Source organism: Pelmatolapia mariae, linkage group LG9 (genome assembly GCF_036321145.2).
Source record: "Pelmatolapia mariae isolate MD_Pm_ZW linkage group LG9, Pm_UMD_F_2, whole genome shotgun sequence".
NCBI classification, from domain to species: Eukaryota; Metazoa; Chordata; class Actinopteri; order Cichliformes; family Cichlidae; genus Pelmatolapia; species Pelmatolapia mariae.
In genome coordinates, this window is record NC_086235.1 from 23,734,357 (window position 1) to 23,748,296 (window position 13,940).

The window sequence follows — 13,940 nt, forward strand, 5'->3', positions numbered from 1 at the left end:
ACACGAAACTAGTAAAATCCAGTTCATCAAAGCTATTTTGGCACCACTGAGATCATAATACATGTTCCTAACACATGAAACACCAAAAACAGTTTTAACCAAACTCCTCACTGACATCATGAAGATGTTTAATCTTTTCTTGAAATGAAAAATCATCCTATCAAGCCGTCCACTGTGGAGAGAAAAATCTAATGAAAATATAGTGCTACATATTGATAATGATATACTGTATCTTTCTATTCCTACCTAATCAGAGGCAGAATACAGTGCAGAGTCTCCCCTCTCTCCTGCCATGACAGCCACAATTCATCACAGCTTTAATTTAGTCTGTTACTGGGGTGTCGATAGGACGCACACTGCCTGGCGACCCTCTTTCACACACACATGCAAGTCCAAGCACACACGCATGCAGGGAACTGCATGTTTACGCATGTTCCATCCACAGCACGCACACTTATGAGACTTACGGAGAAGCGTCTACCCCCAGCATTTCATCTTTGTTGCAATAACCGCACACACAAAAATGTACAGATATACACTGCAGTCCATATCCTTCCATCGTCCAGCAGCGCTATCTGTTATGTGTTTGGATGTGGCCCCTGGCTCAAGGCCCTTCTCCCTCGATATATCATCAGTCATTTGAAGCAATTAAGCACTTCTCAATGAGAATAGCCCGCTCTTCCTTGAGCAAGACGGAAAGGAGCGATTCACAAAGCCATTTTCTACCAAATCCTATTAAAGGTGGGGAAGGGAGGGAGGGGGAAAACGAGGTTGAAGACTTAAAATGGAGGGCTTTTATTTAAGGACTAGGAGGTATTACAGGCCAGATTACTCCTGGCTTATGTTCCTAGTCTGGGAAATTACATTCCCACTTTTTTTTGGGAGTACCAAGGCTTTGGAGTTGAAGATGAGAATCACCTTAAGTCGCTCTTGTTTTTCACTTCTCCACTTCAATGGCTTGTACTTGTTCTTGTTGTTGTGTTTTGCTAGAAAGATTTCTGTTTTTCCACTTTTATTGGCACCTACTGAGCTTTTCGATACCTCTTGGGCTGTGTTTTTGGGGCTAGGGTTTATGTCAATTCTATCCGGTTCTTTCAAGGGAAATTACTTTTTCATTCCAAGATCTAGTCTTAATTATTGATAGCAAGGAAAAGACATGAGCGAAAATTTCATAGGATAAAACCGTTGCGCTTCAATCTCAGCAGGGTTTAAAATCATACACCATATAAACACAGCTGCGAGTCATCATATAAATAAAAACACCAACAGAGAATCTCTGTTTTCATTGTGCTATTCATTCTTTAAGTTTCAGGATTCCACCGTTTAGAGTTTTGTGAGATGACCTATGTTAAATTCACACATGGACATAATCATTTTAACTAAGTGAACTTAATTGTTTAAAACATAAGTCATGACCTACAATTTCCCTAACCTTCGTCTAGGGGGTAAATATGCATTAAAATGCTTTGCTCGTGTTACATAAACAGTACATAAACAACAATAAACTCACACACGGTGATCTTAAAAGGATTCAAACCAATGAAGTACAGATGTTTCGACAGTTTCATGAATCTGAGATATTTTTGTGAAAAACAACAATAACCCCCAGCTGCGTTAATTACCACTAAGTTAAGATAAAATCTAACGGCCACATCAGAACTGATCACTACACATCTGGACTGGAGCGACTGGGGTTTTCACTAAAACTCGAGTCCTTTATTGTGAAAAACCTGGGGTCTATTGGGAAATTATATGACATGGTAATTGAACAGTTTGCCACCATGAAGGACAAGAAAATGGCTTTCATACTAGAGCGTGTAAATGTTACTCTCCTCCTCTATCTGTGGCTTCACTGAGAATAATACAAGGGAAACAAAATGTGGCTCTCAGATGTTGAGTAAATTCTTATTTGGTTAAATCAAAAGGGTTCAACCAAACTGTTTCATTGCTAATTAAGTATTTTCCCAGTGATTAGACTGTTCCCTATGTTTCCCTACAAGAACGTGTCAAAAATCATTAAAATGTTTCACATATTTAACCGAGTCTTATCTTGACCAACCATCAAAATTGAAAATACATTGTTTCCAGTGATATAAAACACAGATGTCTTGTTATGCTTTTAGTATGTTAACAAGTGTGGTAGGTATGAAGGAAAAGTCTTGCATTTATTTTAAAGTAAAGTGAAAATTCGTTTGACTTTCTCCCACAGAAAATGCAAATAAGTATGTGCTTCCTTTTTTAACTTTTTTTGTATCCTAGTACGTTATAAACTTTGCAAAAGACTGTATGTATCCTAACCTTGCACATTGATGATCTTCGTCCGGTGTCGACAAATGAACCACTTCTCTTGAGGGTTGAATCCTGAAAAAAACCCACAAACACATGCAAAAGTAACTAGTTTAATTTCCATAAGGTTGCACATTATATCTGTTTGTCTCTGTCTCTCTCTGTCTGTCTTTTTATTGACTTTGCCTAATTAAAATGTGCCCCACCCACTAGTCAACAGTTCAGTGGTTTGATCTCTAGCTCCTCCATCGCATTTGTCAGAGTGTCCTTGAGCAAGCTACAATGCCCCAATGCTTGCATTCGTGTGTAGATGGATGAATTTGGCTTGTAGTGTAAAAAAGTACTTGCAGAGGTGAGAGGAAAGTAAGACTACAAAAGCACAATATAATATAAATAAAAAAATACTATTAATACTATTTACCTTTTTTTACTACCTCTTTAACTTCTCCAGTAACAAGCCAAAAGTATTCCAAGATCCGGTCATCTCTGTCAGAACGGTACCCTCAGTCTGATGCCATATGGTATGTGACCACAATTTATAACCTCCACTGATCTCACAGAGATTTTGTAAAATCATTATCCTCTCCGTGGATCAACCCTTGTGCAACCAAAGCTTTCTTCCCTCCAATTTTGGCTTTTCTAACTCAGGGCACATTTGCTATTGTACTCGAAGCCAAGGCAGCCTGTCTTCACCTTGACAAAATGGTCGAAATTTTTCAAAACACTGAAATAATATGCATGAAGGCATGCACATCACAGTATGTACGAGACCACTGACGTATATGAACACAGGCATATGTATGTGCAAACTCTCCGTACTGTATATGTGCGCTCCCCCTTGCCAAACTGTAAAACAGGTTTGGGGTTTATTTTTGTTGTGTGAAAGCAAGGCTCAGTACTGCTAAAACCCACATCTGCAAAGAATAGACCTACTCATTTGGCGTTAATCAAAACAGCCTGACTTTATTCATGTAACTGCAGTGATCTGCAGGCCTCTGGCAAGAGCAGAGAGAAAGAAAACACAGATGTGTGCACATTATACACACACACACACACACACACCCTTACGCACACACACACACATTTGAATAAAAGGTCAAATAGCTTTATCAATAACTGTGGAAAATGTGTTTTGTGAGAAGAAGGAGCAGCTGATCTGACAGTGGCCACCGCCCTGATGAATAACCGCCAGGAGAATCAATAGGAAAGAGGAGTTGAGGTGGAGTGGGGGAACGTTTTGTCATCCAACGGTACACTCCAATATCTAAGCTCATCCATCAAAGGCAGCAATGGCACTTCGTCCTCCGCTTTAATTGAAAGCACACTGAAACAAGTTATTTACATGACGGGATGGATTTGAACGGGTGCACGTCAACTGGCAGCTTTGCTGTTATGTGCTTGCTAAATGTTTGTTTCATGAGCTGCGAGCTGACGCTTCACTGTCTGCGAGCATGGTTGACTGTCAGCTAACAATGGAAATGCAGACAAATAGTCAAACATCAAGTCTGACACAAAAGCTGTTTTTTTTTGTTTGTTTGTTTGTTTGCTTTAATAGGTATACAGCTCCTATACACCCGTCTTGACTATCAAAAAGCTGCCTTCACGAAATGGCAGTGTTCAAAATCCTAACAAATGGGTCACCATAAAACAGCAAAATGTATTTGAAAAATGACGATAATTTGAAATCCACACAAAAAAGGCAACCAGGCGTCTTTTTCACTGGTGGTTTTCAAATATATCCCCTTTGGCAGCATATATGGACTGAATTTAAGTTGGCTGGCTTTGGCATTAAAGATACTGAAGGCCTTTAATCGAATTTGAATTTACATATGCCATAAGCTAAACGACATCAAAATTTATTATTTGTGACTTTCAGTTTATTTGGGCTTTTTGAATATAAGCTCATATATTTTGAACATCTGCCTTTCCCTGCGTATGATCTCTTGCATACTCACCAAATAACAAGTCATTAACTGTGCTACATATTTCTAATCATATCACAGTTATACCTGTGTGTGAGGATGAAGACGTGTGCATTCCTGTGGAGACTTTTCTCTCAGTAGATCTAGAATCAGTAAAAGACAGCAGATTTTTTTCTCCTTTGGGTTCATTCCATAAATGGAGTATCAGATGCTGGTGGTAGTTTTTTTTAAAAAAAAAACCTCACAGCCTTACCAGTTGCTGCTTCTTCTCATCTTGAGTTTAGTAAAAACTTGCTTGCATTGCCAACATATGAGGAGTTAGCTGGTCAGATAAGTCAAAACAGTCCTAAATATTTCAGCCTCTGTATGTAGAGTGGGCAGGAATGCCAACATTTTTCCAAAACCCTGTCAAAATCATCCTTTTCAAAGTTGTGGGAGGTCTAAGCAAGTGATGTACCGCTCTGTATCATATTTGCCCTGGGTGACCCAGTCTGAACTCCAGATGCTACTGTGTGTCACCATGTCACAACCAGAGCCAAAAAGGCCAGGGGGAGGAGAGCCTGTCTGCCTGGAAGCCAGTTAACATCTGTCGAGCATATTCACATGTGTAGCAGACATACAGAGAGGCTCTTCAGACCACACTGAGTTTACACTACACGGGATCCAGCGCCATAGAGACCGAAAATGTTGGAACCAAAACAGAGGCTGTTTTTAGAGTTTCAGCAGACACAGCCAAGGCCAGACAAGCTACGCCAACACTCATTCACACCACGAGAAACCCAATTTCCCCCCAAAAGCAAAACTGATTTTTGCTTTAATCCTGGTGCCATAAATGGTCTTGCCAACTGATTTATATACAATATTCAAGCAAATGGCTTGTTCTTACAATCTCGTGTTGTGAACATGTTTAGCTGGCACTGGCCCTATTATGAGAAAATGCAGATTGGGATAGTTATACAGAAGAGCCAGACTTGCCTGTTAGCAGGGGGTCTAAGGGAAAAAGAGTCATAGTTTGAGTCTTCTTTCTTTCCTTTTACGCTTCCAAGCCAATTAAATAAAGCATGGGTTGAAATATTCCACAGCTCTGGCTCTTTGGGAGCTAGTATTTATAGATAAAACAGATGCTTCTGGCAAATGTAAAGGACTGAAATTTACATCCACTTCATTCCAAAATTTTCTAAATACTCTTTCCGGTTATTGTCTGCATCCACGCTGGGTCCTGGAGAGAGAGGAGGAATTGGGAATGTACTGGGAAACCGCAACGAAGCAGGCCAGCCAAGTTCAACAGGGAGTTCAAGGCTAAATCGATGCATATTTCCCTTTTAGTGGTGATAAGTCTAGCCAAATGTACACTCATCCCTCTGCACAGAATCTCAACCTAAATTAAATAGTGATTAGAGGAGCCTCTTCCATTGGTGGGTATAAATTTCACAAAGATTATTTGCCTGCTTTGCTATCCCACAAATTCATAGGGCTGAATTTCTACCGGCTGCCCAAATTCATTGTCAAAGTTTTAGCAGGGTATGGCTCAGAGCCACTGTTTGTCTAAGGCTGCTGCACTCGAAGGCCTTTGCAGACTACACGAGAAAACCTTGGCCAGGTCTTCTAAATATGTTTTCGCTGAAGTGTCCAGGTATATTTTTTCTACAGTCAGAGTTCTAAAGCTGTCTTGGCCCGCTTCAGCTCTGTACATGTGTTAATGCTGAGGAGGTTCATTCATTTTAGCACCACATTTGATAGTATGTTGACATGTGAAACTCTGGCCAACTCTGCATCCCCCATAGGCCAATGCGCATTGTTCTGGTTTCAGCAGCCTCTGGAGTTCACGGTATGTTTGAACATGCTGTCCAGCCAACATCTTTAAACAATAAAACTGCTGTCTGTACAAATTCACTACTGAAACTACTTGTCTGAAAGACAAAAAAAAGACTTAGTAATTGGTTTTATGGGTGCGAAGCACTTATTTACATGAAGTGAAAAATATAATGCTGATATTCGTAAAGAATTCAAGAGTTGGAAAAATGAGAACCAGTGTTTTGGAGGTTATCTGCACTCATCATTGAAACGCATTTGTTTGGCCTCAGGGTTTGTGGGGTAAATGAGCCTTGACGATTATTTTCATAAAAAGCAATAAAGACCAGTAATTATAAAAATGCCAATAAGAATTCATCTTTGAAAAATCTATAAAGCTATTAAGTCTGTAATTAAAAAGATGAGCGGCTAAGTCTGAGAAAATTGCATTTTCCTGCACAAGCGACTGTGAAGCCTCATCTCATGTTTGTTTTGCAAATTCCTCAACAAAAACATTAACTTTGAAATATTAATCTGATCTGTGGTATTGATAGGAATCTCCCATTAAAGGCAGAGGCCTGTACTTCATACACATACGCTTCATTAGCTACACCTCGGTTGCAGATCCAAAGGGTCATTAAGCCTCCATCTTGGCAATTACACACACGCCGACACAGATACACCCACTCACGTGCACACAAGAACGGAAAAAGAAGTGGTCATTGCACTTTTCAACCTGAGAAACTGTGTAAAGGTAGTCCTTAACCATTAGACATGGTCTCTGTAATAAGCAAGTGTTATTGGCACGCAACCACCTTTTTGACAGTGGATAAATTACAGCTTTACTCACATAGCCAGATGGATGAGAAATTAAACAAAAACCTGTAAAACCTGAACTCTTCAACAGTACAGTGAGGGGCTACTTTAGCTCTCTCATGTGGAAGGGTGGTACTTTGTTGGTGTAGTTTAGGTCCTCTTAGAGAGGGTCACTGCAAACCTATTCTTTTTCTTTCTGTGATGAAATATTTTTATTCATAGTGCACCAAAGGGGTCACTGAATGGTTTGATAAGTATAAAAATATGTCAGTCATATGCTTTGGATCCACTTATCAACCAATATTTTGGACTGATGCGTGACCACCAACCTCAAAATAACAAATGAGGGAGTATCTTTTGGAAGAATGGTGTTAACAGTGGTTGAGGTAAAACCTCTGTATTTACATTCATGAAGGCGTCTCTTGATTGCAGACAACGAAAGGCCGACTCTACTTTGGCGCGTCCTGGACTTGGTTAGATGTTGGGAAAGAGTTTTTTTATACCAAGAATTCTGCAATCATCCACTTTAGCTGTCCAGTCTGTTCTTAGGGGACTTTTGGTATTGCTGAACTCGCTATAGTCCTTATCTTTAAGATTTTGTAAGATTTTCAATATGGGCGGTCTTAAATTTACCTCTTACTACTAAAAAAAAACAGGAGTTCTTTGTTATACAAATGCTTTACGCATTGTCTCCACCTGTAGAATAAAAAAAAATCTAATAAACAATACATCCCAATGAACTGGCTGTACTGGAGTTACACGAAGTCTTGCAAGGCCAGATCTGAATTATAAATGTTTACTTCTCGTTTTCCAGGACTCTGAATAATGCTCCTCTCTCATCTCCAACCGCTGCACAACGTCTTGTTTGACTGGAGTGCGTTTGTGTGTACCTACATCTCCCTCTCATCCTAATGTTTTGATCCAGGGTGTGTGTTCACAGTGGACATTAGGCAATCTCTCAAACCAGTAATGGGCTTTGATTCCCCAGGGTTGCAGTGAGATGGCCACTTCTTACATTAGCCAGTCAGGTATGACAGCGCCACGGCTTGCCTTCCCCTTGGCCAGCCGGGATAAATAATAAATGAAAGTGGTATTTCAGTCCTCCAAATCATCCGCAGGGTCAAGACTCCCTTCTCGCAGTGAACTTTGTAAGATGCGCCGAAGCGCAGCGAGATGCTAAAGGTTAGCGTCTTGGACAAGACAATCGTGCATTCGGCCTGCAAGCACAAGTAGTTTATAAACATCCACCACAAAATCCACCCCCCTAGTTGTTGGTGAGGAACTTCTTTTCCTGCTCCCTGTCTCCTCCCCCTACCTCTGTGGGAGGATGGGGAGACACATGAAGAGGAAAAGTTAGCATTCTCACAGAGCATACATCTGCTGCTAAGCTGGCATTTTGTATTGATTTTTCCTGAAGCCTGTAATTTTGAAAGCTTGTAACAGAAGATGAAGTAAATATCATTTTATTTGCTCAAATGGTTTCAGATTGGATTGGATTGAGATGAAAATGGTGGAGACAGGCAAATCTAGATGAGAAAGCAGCAATTTCACATAATTGTCTTCAGACCTGGTGCCAGAATATATTACCGCTGTTCTAAAACTGTCAAGCCAAAGACCTAGAAATGGACTGGAGTAAGTGAAGGCACTTATTCTTCAAGTCTCTGACATGTTTTACTCTCTGCTGACAATGTTCAGTGTGATGTGGTTGCATTTATCCTTTTGTGAAGAGTTCCCTTACTTCAGCTTAAAGTATCAGTTACTCCAATGCAAATTACATCCTTGACACTCACAGAGACAGTGTCAGACCAAGTCTGCAGTGGACTCCGAAGGCAACGTAGGAATCTGACATCAGATGTCGGATTAGAGTCAGATCAGTTTACATGTAGAAACAAAAAACCTCAGACTAAAACTGGATCGCGTCTGAGTGCCATTCACATGTATCTCTGAAACAACAAATTGTCTCTTAATTGTTTGGTGTGTTGCTGTTTTTCATCTCAGAAAAGCTGACTTCCAAAGTACGACCTTTCACAAATCTCCCTCTGTGCCAGCAAGTGGCAGAGCTGAGTTAATGACTACTGTTTATAACCCCATCTCAGACAGCCATTCTGTTCATTTTTCTATTTACCCTGGAAGGTGAAGTTAACCTTCTTCAGCTCATTGTAGCCAGAGGAGAATGGCAGAGATTAGTGTATTGGTCATGGTGAAGTGAGCATAAAGTACATGACAGGACTCAACTGCATGGACAAGTATGGTTGTTCCCTACAAGGTAGCTGCAACTAGACTCGAGAATTTGTCTTGCAGGATTTATAAAGATGCATACATTTAAAATGCTTTTTAATGTTTCTTTCTGCATATTGCAGCAACAATTTGATCAATACATTTTGCACATTAAAACAAGTAGACAGCTTTTTGTTCCTGCCTGCTGTGATATTACCCGACAAAAGCCCTCATCTCCTCCAGAGTTTTCCTTTTCTGTCTGTCTTCATCCACCCATCCTTGTGTTCATCTATCCATCAATCAAGTGGGCTACTCAAGCCAGAAACTCATCAGAACAAAGCAATCAGCTTTGTGCGTCAGTCCTCTTTTCATTAAAGGCACATACAAACCACTGTGCGCAAAGTGTGTATGTGTGCGTACGTGCTTGAGTGTGTGCAGCGCGAGTGCTTATTTGACGAGGTCAGCTAATTATTTGGCCAGACTAATGAAGGTCAGCGTGTTTATCTGTCTTTGTGCTGATGGTCTGTACCTGATTGAGATAAGTACTCCTCTTCAACCTTCCTGTCATCTGTCAGCTTGATTAAGGGACCTTAAGGAATTGAACGGTGCACCTTTATTTAAGACATCTCATACTTTATATATTCTTTAACATCATGTTTTTCTTTGCACTCAATGCCTTAAATTTTCTATACATGAACTGTTGAAGGGTCATAATGTTAAACTGCACAATTTAAAAGGACATACAAGGACCAGGGCGATACTCATATTATTCTCATTATAAAATGCTGTAAAAAAAAATTGCCCTCTTCAAACAGACATTTGTACACTAAATGAAACTCACCACTAGATTTTTGGTTGTGTCTACTGGTCATACCATTTTCTTGTCACTCATTCAAAGAACTACATTGTCGTGAACATCCAGGGAAGAGATCTAAAATACATGGACTGCAATTATCTATAATGAAAAGGAACTCTGATGCCAAAGGTATTGTCCATATATATACAGGCTTGTCACAATTGAAAGTGTGTGCACAGAATGGTGCTATTATCATGATGGATGGACCACACCAAATTAGGTAGATTTGATAATAACTTAAATTACATATCCACTTACCTGGATGCTTGATGAACTGAAAGCGACATTGTCTATTATTCTTGTATCATGCATGATTAGCATTCTGTATGAATATGTCGTGGCTGCCTTAGCTGTCGCTCATTCCAAATCATATGCAGGCCATTGTAAGCGTGAGCAGTGGGTTATTGTAACAGACGCAGAGGAGATCTTGACTCTTGTCAGCGTCAGACGTTTAGAGAAAGACAATTGTAACTGAAAGGTTCCATTACTAATTAGATATCCATGTGGAAATAAAGGGGAAAAATATAGAATTATTATTTTCATGTGGAAAGCAAGTGGTAAATATGTACATTAATAATCAGAACAGCAGCTATATATAAACTAGTGGCGTGCATATAGCTACTACATATCGGGTATAAAGTGTCATACTACTGTAAATTGTGAAGATCTGTCCAATCGCTTATGCTCTAAAGGTGTGTTAAACCAAACTTATATTTACAATATGTTTATGTGACATGACTGATACGTGGTGTGACAGTGATTTTTTTTTTTTAAATGAAGACACATCAGACTAGGGTCCTCCCCTTAGGGAACTGATTGCATTCAGAGGACATATATTGTATCATCCCTGGACATTAATAGTTCAGATTTCTGATCAGTTTTAAAATTTGCATAATGTCACACAAATCTGTGTTTTGCTATGATTTTTAGGAATCACAAACAGATGTATTATTGAGGCAAAAAGGGCAAGCAACATGACCTAATAATTATCCAGAAAACCAGCAATAACACTTCTAAATTCCAAAACAATCATCTCAAATTGTTAAAATCATAGCCTGTCAGACTACAAGCAAGGTGAATGTTTAAAAAGAGAAGAGCACAATTGAGCGTTTTTGTTTTCATGTAAATCTTCACATTTACTTGAAATATCAGTTCACAGTAGAGCTGGGCGACAGAACGACAACGATATGTATTGCGAAATAACTTTTTCTCGATAGAAAAATTAAACTATTGCGATAGGCCTCATCTCTCTTGCTCTCTTAAAAAAAAAGAAAAAAAAGAACAGCCAATCCAAATTAAGTAGTGCAGAGCCGAACCAATCACAGCCGCAGCGTCACGTCACGTGACTTGTTACGTACAGCACAAATGCCAAGCCACACATGTGTATTTGTTTGGGAAGCAGCTAGCCGCCGTGCCGCCCGGGTAATGGAGGATATGAGTGTGCCGACTAGAGAAAAATCAACCGAGAGCGTGACCGAAGGTTACCGAAGAGAAAACAGATGATGGTTCCAATGCCGGAGAGATTGTCGAACGGAAGGGCCATAAAAGTTCCGTAGTGTTTTCGGCTATTTCAAGTCTGACAAAAAACAGAGTAGCGCGCACTGTAAATTGTGCCGAAAGCAAGTCTGGAAATACAATAAACCGGTGCATGCTCAATCTCTGAATGAAAGCGCTAATTCGTCATTTGGCTTTTGTCAGACTAAAGTTTACTTATTTTTATTTATATATATATATATATATATATATATATTAGGGGTGCAACGATACACAAAATTCACGGTTCGGTTCGGTTCGATACTTTGGTGTCACGGTTCGATATTTTTTCGATACAAAAGAATGTTCATGCTTTTTTAATTTGTCATTTATTAAAATTATAAATATATATTTTAACTCAAAAGTACAGTTTTTAAATTTAATGTTGCTGAAACGACAAAGTAATAAAAAAATAAATATCTCATGGAAAAAATCCCTCATCTTTGGAAAAGAGAGTTTATTACAGAGAAATGGCTCTTTCCAAAATAAAAGCTATACTATACCCTTCTTCTGGGGTATACTCTAAGCAGCATATTAAACATATCAGGTCCCCATAAGGAGAATCACGTGCTAACGGCTGTCTAAATGACTCGGGTAAAGTCTGTAGCATGCGTGCTTGTTGTTTTTGTCTGCTTCCACTTGTCTTTGCACTAGGATGATGTCGGAGTAAATGTGCAGTCATATTCATTGTGTTCCCACTAGTGCTGTCAGCGTTAATCTGAAATGACATTAACGCCACAACAAGGCAAATCTCCGTTAACGAGCTACCGCAGATCGCCCCGTGCGTGGGGCTGGACGGCGTCAACACGTTAACGAGCAAACTGCGCTAACGCACTAGTTCCCACCCATGTAATTGAGCATTGCGTGGCACATCCGACATGCTGTTTTACTTTTGTCCATGATGCGCTTACCTTCAGGGTCATACTTCACATGAAGACCAAAATAGTTCCAAAGGCCAGGTCTGAATGAGGGTGGGGGAGGTTCAATTTGCCATGTTGCAACGAGCTAAGCTTCTGTCTTGCTAGCTTGCGCTGCGCTCAGTGGATCTGCGCTCGACAGTGCAGCCTAGGCGGAGTAGTCGAACGCAGATCCACAGCATCGTCAGAAGAAAAGTTGATAAAATAAATTAAAAATTTTGTATTGTTCGATACACATGCGTACCGAACCGAAAGCACTGTATCGAACGGTTCAATATCGATACGAGTATCGTTGCACCCCTAATATATATATATATATATATATATATATATATATATATATATACATATATATGAAGAATGTTCAGTTAGCATCTTTATTTTAAAACTGTTTGAAAAGCTAAGCTATACAACAAGGAGAGATTGAGAATTTCCTTTTAGTTCTCAGTTTATTTGATATTGACAAAAGTTTGTCTGTTCTTCTGTAAAACAAACTAAGATTTATTTTTAGAATTAATATTTTGTTTCTAAGTGGAATTGACAATTTAGTAGTCTGTTTTGTTTGTTCTATTTTGAAACTTAAATGCTTTGTGCCTTTTGTGTAGTTTGCAATATTTGCCTATTTATCTGAAAAAGTCTCATGTTCCTTAAGTACATCTACCCTGTTGAACTTATTACGGGAAATAAATATTTAAATCAAAACAAGCTGCTGATTATTTCACATTTTACTTGTGAGCAACGGCACATTTAAATCTTACAAATATAGTTATTTGGCTTATATCGTGATATATATCGTTATCGCCTGAAATGAAAAAAACATATCGTGATATGAAAAAATCTTATATCGCCCAGCTCTAGTTCACAGAAAACAAATTAGTCACTGTTTCCTCAGGTGGTCTGTTAGTGTATCCAAACATGTTCAAGAAAACACAATTATCCTTCTAACTTTAAGCGCTCATTCTTATGGTGTATACAACGTAATAAGCATACTGATGTTGAATAATTTCCAAATTAGTGCAAAAGATTGGGGGCTTGTTTTTTTGTTTTTTGGAAGTAGCAAACACTATAAACATTTTTCAAGTTTTTACTAAGTCAAATTTATTCATAGAGCGCTTCTGGCAGTCCACATACATGTATTTCTATATTTTTGATAGTGAACAATTACAAAAAAATAAGAAAAATAATTCGGCAAAGTCCTACCAGGTGGAAGTCCAGGGTGAAGGCTGGGGGCATGCCGAAGAGATTATATCTTTTTGTTGGCTTGGGAACGCCCTGGTATTCCCCCAGAAGAGCTGGAGGAGGTGGGCAGACAGAGGGAAGTCTGGGATTTGGCTGTTGTCCTCACAGCCCACACCTGGATAAGTGACAGAAAATTAATGGATGGATGAATGGATGGATGGATGGATGAATGGATGGATGGATGGATGGATGGATGGACGGACAGATGGATGGACGGATGGATGGACGGAGTTCCCACATACAATTAGCTACTGTGAACCATTGATGTGATCTGCATTTTGTTGAATTATGTTGCATAAATATTCTGATATAAAATAAACTTTACTTCAAAAAACCATTTCACCTAGCCTGTAATACATAATA

General features: G+C 39.3%; 1 long non-coding RNA gene across 1 annotated transcript in view; it reads right to left on the reverse strand.

Annotated features, from left to right (window-relative positions):
- The window catches only part of LOC134634393 (uncharacterized), a 37,594-nt gene extending 23,998 nt beyond the window's left edge, over window positions 1–13,596 (reverse strand). Inside the window, exons 1-2 of the long non-coding RNA XR_010094835.1 lie at window positions 13,539–13,596; window positions 2,299–2,361 (exon numbers count right to left, since the gene is read on the reverse strand). This is a non-coding gene — a long non-coding RNA (uncharacterized LOC134634393). The remainder of the gene's footprint in view (window positions 1–2,298; window positions 2,362–13,538) is intronic.
- Window positions 13,597–13,940: the final 344 nt, after the last annotated feature.